Genomic DNA, 9,150 nt, shown 5'->3' on the forward strand with positions numbered 1-9,150 from the left:
AAATTTAAATGGAAAATGAAATTTCATAATTCATGGAGAATCTGTATATTTCCGTTGGCGGGCGTGGGCTTCCTCACAGGGTTACCATATTCACAGATTTTTCTGTAATGTCACAGATTTTTTTCACAATTTTTGATCACAGATTCTTTTTCACAGATGACAGATTTTTGGCGTTTTGATGAAAATTTCACAGATTTTCACAGATTTTTGGAAATATTGTGATTTTTCACAGATTTTTTGGAAATTTATCACAGATTTACACAGATTTTTTTTTCCTGTTTTAGTCATCACAGATGGTAAAAAGATTGGAATGTGGAACTTTTCTTTTAAATATATTTTCTAGACAGACCAGATTATTTTCAGGCAAATAATGCCAATCACCTAGTGAGATACTTGATTAATTAATAGATTACCGTTAAAAGATCTTCAATAAATTATGTTTTAATGGGGAGGGTATATAGAAAATTGTAACATATGAAAACAGGCGAGTGAGCAAGAACGTGAGTCGATATGTGTGATAGATAAAATTCATTTGCACGCTCTTGAAAAAAGCTACATTTTTAATGTCACCGTGGTCGTGTCTTGTACACAACCCTTTAATTTTTTGTATTGAAACAAACTTAGAAATTTCTTGGGGAGCTAGGGTTGCTTATCTATCCTTCCGGCCATCATATCGTATAGTAGATACACTTAATACAAATGCGATATGATACCTGGTGCAGAAAGTACACTGATTACCTGGCAATCTTCTTTCATTTGATTGTCTGCTCAGGAAATCATTTTCCGTACCCAAATATCACATGTGACGACAGTGATAAATGGAGAAAACCACGAGGATGGTGGAAGAGCAGTGGGTACAAGGCCAAGTGCTTTCCGAATGGTACCAACATGATAAGCAAAGGGAAAGTAAGGGTTATGTTCGGGGTCTGGAAGGTGAGCATTTCGAATTTATTTTCATTTTTTGTCTTTTCATTTGTTTCTCTTGCTACAATATATGTAAATCGGTGCAAGAGAACGTGACGGCCAAGGAAACGGAAAGCCAATAGCCCAAACAGATCAGGAACAGGAAGGAGGACTACGAACAAGGAAACAAACAACAGATGAGAAATCGTTTACTTATTTATTATAACTACGATATTAATCACAATTATTTTGCTTTTCTTGTCTTGTTTCAGCAAACCAAAACCTCTCTACTATCTCTTCATTTTCTGCCTCCGACTATCCTCTATGTAATGTATCTGAAACTTGTGGAACTGGTTAACAACCGGCGCCTGCTTGTGGAAGAAACTGGTGTACTATACGGACTAGCACATACGAACAGTTAGGCTGTGTAGGTCCTCATCTTGACAGAGTCTAGATGGGCTTTGTTTGTTTAGTTTTATTTACGTGACTTTAAATTGGAAAATTCATTCGTCACGTTCTAGATGGGCGGATGAACGTCTGCCAGGGTGTGGGCTGAGAAATGACAATGACAATGAAACAAACTTAGAAATTTCTTAGCTGCGCAGAGTATGGTGCGTACACGGTATACCACTCGGTGTCATCGTATCTAATGTGACCTTAAGAATTCTAACTATGGCGGTTCGTATATTCTTCCAGTCAGAAGACAGAATCTGATAAAAAGAATCTCGAGATATAGCATCGTGATTTACCTTTTTTGTTGGACTTAATCTTTTCGAAATGTTGAAATTTAATACTAGGTGCTGCAATACTTACCTACACAATTCCATAATTTTGATGGAAAATATATACCTTCCGGGCTTCAGTTTAAAGTTTATAATTATCACATACCCTTACATGAAATGAGAACGATTAAATGTAACACATAACTTTGCTTATTTTTTAGACTAGCCTTCAGAGATGTACATCATAAAACAACTACATTCGAGCCACGTGCACTATGACGATGACTGAAAATACTTGACAATATTGCACAAACGGTTTGAAACACAGCACTATCGGATCACTGATTCTGGGTAAGTTTTGTTACCAGGAGCAATCTTTCGAACCCCACTAAATCACTGTTTTCTCCATTATTCCAGCTCTGCCTCCACTAGACATTAAATAGGAATAGAAAACGTCAACTTTATTATCTTACATCAATGTATACAGCGAATACATATCGGAACGGGACAACCACCAACGGTCGTTCACCAAAACTCGCTGACAGTGTTCGTGACAATGCATGTGGTATGATCTGATCCGTTGTACCAATAGACAGTGTAACATCCCGAATCAGAGTTGCTGCAAAAACTACCATGGGAAGGAACCAGAATAGACAATAAACGAACCCACAAAGTATATGGACGAGAAAAAAATAACATCCTAATCGGATAACGTAAAGAATTCCAAACGGAACATATCGTCTCTTTATGATTCTAGTCTCTTTAGGATAACCCCCTGCCAGTTACTAAAGGTTACTCTCAAAAACTTGTGAGTACTAGTAAAGAGGAATCAAAGTAAAGCTACGTGATAATGAAAGATTGTGATACCAAAAGCACGAAAGATATCAACCTAACACTGACCGCCATTCTTTAATATATGGGCCGCATTGCTGATTGATATGAGTTCTACTGTTCATCGATATAGGGTGCATGAGGTCGCTGGCTGAAGAGAAATCAAGGCTTAAGTACTATGAAAGCTATAAGGAGTAAAAGTAACACGAAGACCGATGGCATGTCATGAATCAGTTTCAGTTTTTGCTTGAACGTCTGACAATTAATTTTGAAAAATACATGCATAGTTGCAAGTAATTGCAGCAACGGGTAATATTGATCGTTTGTCGCGGGCTGTCCCATATTAGAATATGACTATGTGAACTAATAGCAGTTCGACCAATTTTCATACTCACCACAAAAACAGACATACTTAGGTCATACCGGAAAAGACCTGTTGGCGAGTATAATTAAAAGAGAATTCAAGATAATGAGCACTAAGACAATCGCAACTAAAACATAGAACATTCGCAATCCGCTTACGTAGTTTGCAAAGGCCCACAGTATGCTTGGTATGCTCATATATTGACAATTGTTTGTTCTTGTATTGCAGATTGTAGCTTGATTGATAAAGAACTTAATAGTAGTTAAATTGCTATGTAGTGTCTTACATTTGTTTAAAAAGGCAAAAATATTCCCTCTGGGTAAAATTTACTTATATTTAAGATCAGTTCCACAATCTCAATTTTGATTAAAAATTACCCAATTTTAAGAACTATTTCACAAACCTAATTTTATGGAAAAATTACCCACTTTGAGAATCATTCATGGTTCTCATATCAGGTAAAAATTACCTATTTTTGAGAGTGGGCGATTTTACCTAGTCTTCTGAAGCCGCTCTCGTGGTGCTCGTTAAAATGAGTGCAGGACAGGACATCGACATCTTTTTTCCTGCTTAAAAAGGCATTCACACAGGCGACTTTCATCTACTGATATAACTTGGAATGTAGGTAACCAGTACGTAATCTCTCGTAATATTACTTTGAAGTTATTATGATGAATTGTTGCTGTCAACTGATCATCGGCGTAGTTACCTGGTGTTGTTACGTTTTTGCCTGGTGCAGTGCCATTCAGACCCAGCAGGTGAGGTGATGGTGACTGATGTGGCGATTTGTAGGGATTTTATTCCGAGTGGTCCTGCTATCAAGCTTAAAGGACGTTGAAATGCGTGCCTCGCGGCATACACCAGAGAACGTTCCTAATAAAACAAATATACAGCATTCAAATACATTGTAGATACGGAATGTAAAATCATCAGAGATATCTTAGCGATAGTGCCTCAACAGCCACGACTAGGTATCATTAGAAACCCTATTATCATCATCTACAAATATTCTATGGGTTACTTCCAGACCTTCTCCGTGAACTTTAATGACATATCTCACATAGCTCCAAGTTTGTGCAGTTTGCCGGTGTATCTGAACTCATCAGCTTCATGTCGCCATCAGTGGCCAGAGTATACATAGTAGCAGAGGTTAAAATATTCGCTCATTCTCACGACAAGCAGTTTATCGCACAGCTTTTCACCTTTCAAGAAATTGCGAGAATTTGCAGAGAATGCAGTATGGAAGCGTGATAATTTCGCAGCTTCGAACCTCGTGATAAATTAAGTTCAAGAAAAACCATTAATATATTGCATTATAGAATTTATTTCCCCACATTATTGCAGTATTTTCATTCTAAGGATCTGTATCTACTCATTTTTGTGAATTTTTGCGAAACCATTAGTTATTCGGCAGTTTTACATTAAGCGCGAAAAGATGAGATCCAATGCTGTCTTGTCGAGAAAAGTTGGAGAGCAAACAATGTTACATCGTATGTTTGCTTTTTTATTGCTGGTCAAAGTAGGTGAAATATCGCCTTATTCTGTTCACGAATGCGAAAATTGTAAACTCTGCATAGTAGGAAATCGTTTTTTGTACTATCTTTTGCCCCGTCAAGTTCTGCACATAGTTATCTGCTAGTGAAGGCAAGATAATTAGAATGCATGTTTAAAATCGGTACAAGAAGAGTATTTACCTTCACAGCAGCACACCAACCGTCATGGCGTTGGCAAACATGAAACCAAAGATGAATATTAGTACGTCGCACATTAGTACTTCAGCACGGTCTCTCCGAGTGGCCGATTGCTGTGCAAGGTAACGTTGCGATGCTACGTTCGGACCAGATGGTGTACAATGTGGGATCCGGACGTGCTCACGCGACCGTTCCAAACTACTTTTTGCAGATGTAGTGCATCACTATTGTGGTTGGTTTCGGGAGATCGCATTAGTGTCATATGTGTGGGTGAAGTTCCTGGTTATTTACAACCGCATCACCTTTGTCCTCATCGAACTTCAGCATACTGGTGGCATTAGTGATGTAGCAAAGCTCGATTCATTCAAACCTAATCGACGATGAGCTGCAAATGAGAATAGGAAAATTGTAATTAGAATGAATATTTGTTAAAGGTTAAACAGAACGCTTCGCCTCTGACTTAGCGTCTGTTCAAGTTGTCAGGACAACGCAACGTTGCCTTGCTCGCTATAGAAAACAATCTACGCTTATGTAGATTTCTCAAATTGGATTTTGATGATCCGTCAGGGATAGAACATTCTTTTACTATTGACAATTTCCCATAAAGATAGCTTTGTCATACCGTCTCAGATCATACAGTCTGGGATATTATGACGCACATGTCGCGTTTTGATGCATAGTTTCAAACGATATGGTGCACCACTTGTGCGTCATAATACCCCAGAGTTCATGGCGCACCTCCTTTGGAATTTTATGACGCACCTCCCTTGAGACTTTATGACCCAAAGGAGGAACGTAGTAATATTCGAAAATCACACGGAAATTGCAAAGAAACAAAAATAAATCTTACTTTGTGGATGTAGTCCTTCGTTGGAAACTACGACTGACAATAGGAAGGTCGAGCTGGAACTGGCTGTGCACGGTGAGGTCCTATGGCACTGATGGATTCTGTATTGTCTTCTAGAGATGTCTAGAATGAAAATATATTGCTTATATCTATGTAATTATATCAAGACATCCTCTATTGGTCACCTGCTTGGTCTAATGATGCAATTATCCGTGCATGGTCCGGATGCAGTAGAGCCATAGAAAGACGCCTCATGTGTCCCACCGATTGGTTGGCGATAGAACCCTGGGATGGGTTCGATACAGACATATGAGATCTGGTGAACTGCTAGCTGTTGTCAGCTGCTAGCGGAAAGGCAGAACTTTGTCCTCGCTCCGGGAGAATTTTGGCTAGGCCAGACCTACAGCAGGGGTAGTGAACAGGGATTTACATCAAGCTTTTTGAAACTATGTGGCTGTACTGCCGTTCTACGCATAATTGTACCATGAATATTGAAAATCCCATAGAACATGGGACAATTATGCGTATGACGGTAGTGTAGATAGGTCTTGTTGAAGCATGGATAATGCAGCATCATTCCGTTGCAATGTACCACTTCTGTATCGCAATAAACCAGAAAAAAATAGTAGCATCTCAAGTGAACAACACGTGCAACTTATTTCTCTCCCAAAAGTGTCCCCAACGCAAGAAACTTGGAACAAGTTATAGATCCACACTGAAGTTCATGATCGGATTGAAAAATTAAAGCACAAAGTTTGCTGTTTTAAAGTAGAATACTTCTAACGTTTCAATATGGGGTGCCGCTTTAAAGTTTCTGCTGAGATATTTTCCCAGTCTTCAAATGCGAATAACTTCCGTTGTACTGATCAGAATCGCTATATTTTTGCACTATCTGATCGAAAATATGAGCACGTATATTGCATTTGATTCCCTAAGCTGTACGACTAGTATAAATAACGAAAAAAATGTATTTTGTTAGAGTAATAATTATCTGCGCTGTTGTTCCGTACAATTCGATCAAACAGCGAGCGTTGCTAGGACTGCCTCTTTGCCATGCAATGCACTGCGACACACGTATAAAAGCGGCACATAAGAAATAATCGCCAGTTTGCTTTCTGATCTCGTAGTAGTTGTTACGTTTTGTGTCAGCTCGAAGCAATTTATTCCATGACTGCCACTAGGCGTGCCAGTTTCATGCATACAATGATCACACACCACAGAAAAAGCAGAACACTCTTTCTTTCAGATCCAAATAAATGGATTTCAAGTGTTCGTTGGCGATGGGGTGGTTGGGTGCGAGAAATCCCGCTCTCTTGCTCTTTCAATTATGTGTGGCGTGCTTAGATAAATTTACCACGGCGCGCGCTTCAGAGTGCACTGCGGTGGGTGTATATACTGCAGTGTTCATTGGAGTGCGCTCTTTTGTTTCTTCTGGCAAGCGGTAGGGTAACGAGGGTATTTTGAACCACTTGGCGATAATTCGTGCATTTTACCATTTAAAGTTCACAACAAGCCTAGCTTAGCTTAGCTTAGTTGACCGCCCGTGAGTTTCCCGTGATTGATCAAAGCCTGTTGAAATTGCATATTGAACCAATTGTATGATACTTGGGAGCAGTACATCATACTCAACGTGCAACCTAAAGAGACTAAAATTATAGTATGATCAATAACGCAGACGGTCACGCCCACGCAGGTCAATTTTGGGATGGGAAGGAATGTTAGTTCAACACTTGTGATTATTATGACCGAGAAATTCTCTGCATCATCCACAAGTGTCACATGATAGGATTGGTGTTAGTAGGTAGGGAGATGAATCAGGATATATCTTGGTAGATATTGTGATTTAGCTAAGTACTCACGCGCTTTGTCTTTTCATTTTAGATCAAAGTTTTCAGGTGTGCGACCTCCTGTAGAAATATGAATGACGTTCGAATAGGCATTTTAATAATTATTCTTCCGCGGGGCGTTACATAAAAGGATAGAGCAGCGTGGAATATAATAGAGGTCTATTCATCTATAGACAATATGATCGTAGCAATATGCACGAGAGTCGCTCGCGATCAATTCCCGAGAATTCGAAACGAGCAGTTTGAACTCCGAATAGCCGGTCTTCGGTAGTAATGCTGCCAATAACCACTTCAACGATTATTTCCAAAGTTTGCAGTACAAAGCGGGCGTACCAAAAGTATAAAAGATATCCCAAATGAATGTGAAGAAATTTACTGCGAAATATTAATGACAAGTTGGCATCTCCACTCTCCCTATAATAAACGTTTCCATAATTGGGTTAAATGCCCAATTATGTTTATTATGCGTAATAAATATAATGAACACAACAAGGGCTATTGATCCATCGGCGGCCCAGAAGAAGAATGGGTGGGAGAAGGGCAATACTGACAAAGACCGACTACCATATGAGCGGTTCAAACTCGAAATAGTGACGCAGAATACTGTACTGGATGATTTTGAAGAAAAGACTAGGAGTGCGGTTTTACGAAGTTTTAGTTTCCGATGGCCCTACATTTTCTGACAGAGTGAATTCCTGGAGTGTTGAAATATATACCATCCGATGATCCGTCAGGGATAGAACATTCTTTTACTATTGACAATTTCCCATAAAGATAGCTTTGTCATACCGTCTCAGATCATACAGTCTGGGATATTATGACGCACATGTCGCGTTTTGATGCATAGTTTCAAACGATATGGTGCACCACTTGTGCGTCATAATACCCCAGAGTTCATGGCGCACCTCCTTTGGAATTTTATGACGCACCTCCCTTGAGACTTTATGACCCAAAGGAGGAACGTAGTAATATTCGAAAATCACACGGAAATTGCAAAGAAACAAAAATAAATCTTACTTTGTGGATGTAGTCCTTCGTTGGAAACTACGACTGACAATAGGAAGGTCGAGCTGGAACTGGCTGTGCACGGTGAGGTCCTATGGCACTGATGGATTCTGTATTGTCTTCTAGAGATGTCTAGAATGAAAATATATTGCTTATATCTATGTAATTATATCAAGACATCCTCTATTGGTCACCTGCTTGGTCTAATGATGCAATTATCCGTGCATGGTCCGGATGCAGTAGAGCCATAGAAAGACGCCTCATGTGTCCCACCGATTGGTTGGCGATAGAACCCTGGGATGGGTTCGATACAGACATATGAGATCTGGTGAACTGCTAGCTGTTGTCAGCTGCTAGCGGAAAGGCAGAACTTTGTCCTCGCTCCGGGAGAATTTTGGCTAGGCCAGACCTACAGCAGGGGTAGTGAACAGGGATTTACATCAAGCCTTTTGAAACTATGTGGCTGTACTGCCGTTCTACGCATAATTGTACCATGAATATTGAAAATCCCATAGAACATGGGACAATTATGCGTATGACGGTAGTGTAGATAGGTCTTGTTGAAGCATGGATAATGCAGCATCATTCCGTTGCAATGTACCACTTCTGTATCGCAATAAACCAGAAAAAAAATAGTAGCATCTCAAGTGAACAACACGTGCAACTTATTTCTCTCCCAAAAGTGTCCCCAACGCAAGAAACTTGGAACAAGTTATAGATCCAGACTGAAGTTCATGATCGGATTGAAAAATTAAAGCACAAAGTTTGCTGTTTGAAAGTAGAATACTTCTAACGTTTCAATATGGGGTGCTGCTTTAAAGTTTCTGCTGAGATATTTTCCCAGTCTTCAAATGCGAATAACTTCCGTTGTACTGATCAGAATCGCTATATTTTTGCACTATCTGATCAAAAATATGAGCACGTATATTGCATTTGATTC

The 9,150-nt window shown here is 39.4% G+C and overlaps 2 long non-coding RNA genes across 2 annotated transcripts; both read right to left on the minus strand.

The window, feature by feature from the left end:
* Positions 1-4,014: 4,014 nt before the first annotated feature.
* LOC131694064 (uncharacterized) lies at positions 4,015-5,665 on the minus strand. Its single transcript, XR_009306393.1, has 4 exons — positions 5,544-5,665; positions 5,362-5,481; positions 4,515-4,896; positions 4,015-4,452 (listed from the first exon to the last, which is right to left on the minus strand). It is a non-coding gene; the product is annotated as an uncharacterized LOC131694064 (long non-coding RNA).
* On the minus strand, positions 5,663-8,767 carry LOC131694060 (uncharacterized). The gene is made up of 3 exons (XR_009306392.1): positions 8,405-8,767; positions 8,223-8,342; positions 5,663-5,758 (listed from the first exon to the last, which is right to left on the minus strand). It is a non-coding gene; the product is annotated as an uncharacterized LOC131694060 (long non-coding RNA).
* Between the last annotated feature and the right edge of the window lie 383 nt (positions 8,768-9,150).

Source organism: Topomyia yanbarensis, chromosome 1 (assembly GCF_030247195.1).
Source record: "Topomyia yanbarensis strain Yona2022 chromosome 1, ASM3024719v1, whole genome shotgun sequence".
Taxonomy (NCBI): Eukaryota; Metazoa; Arthropoda; class Insecta; order Diptera; family Culicidae; genus Topomyia; species Topomyia yanbarensis.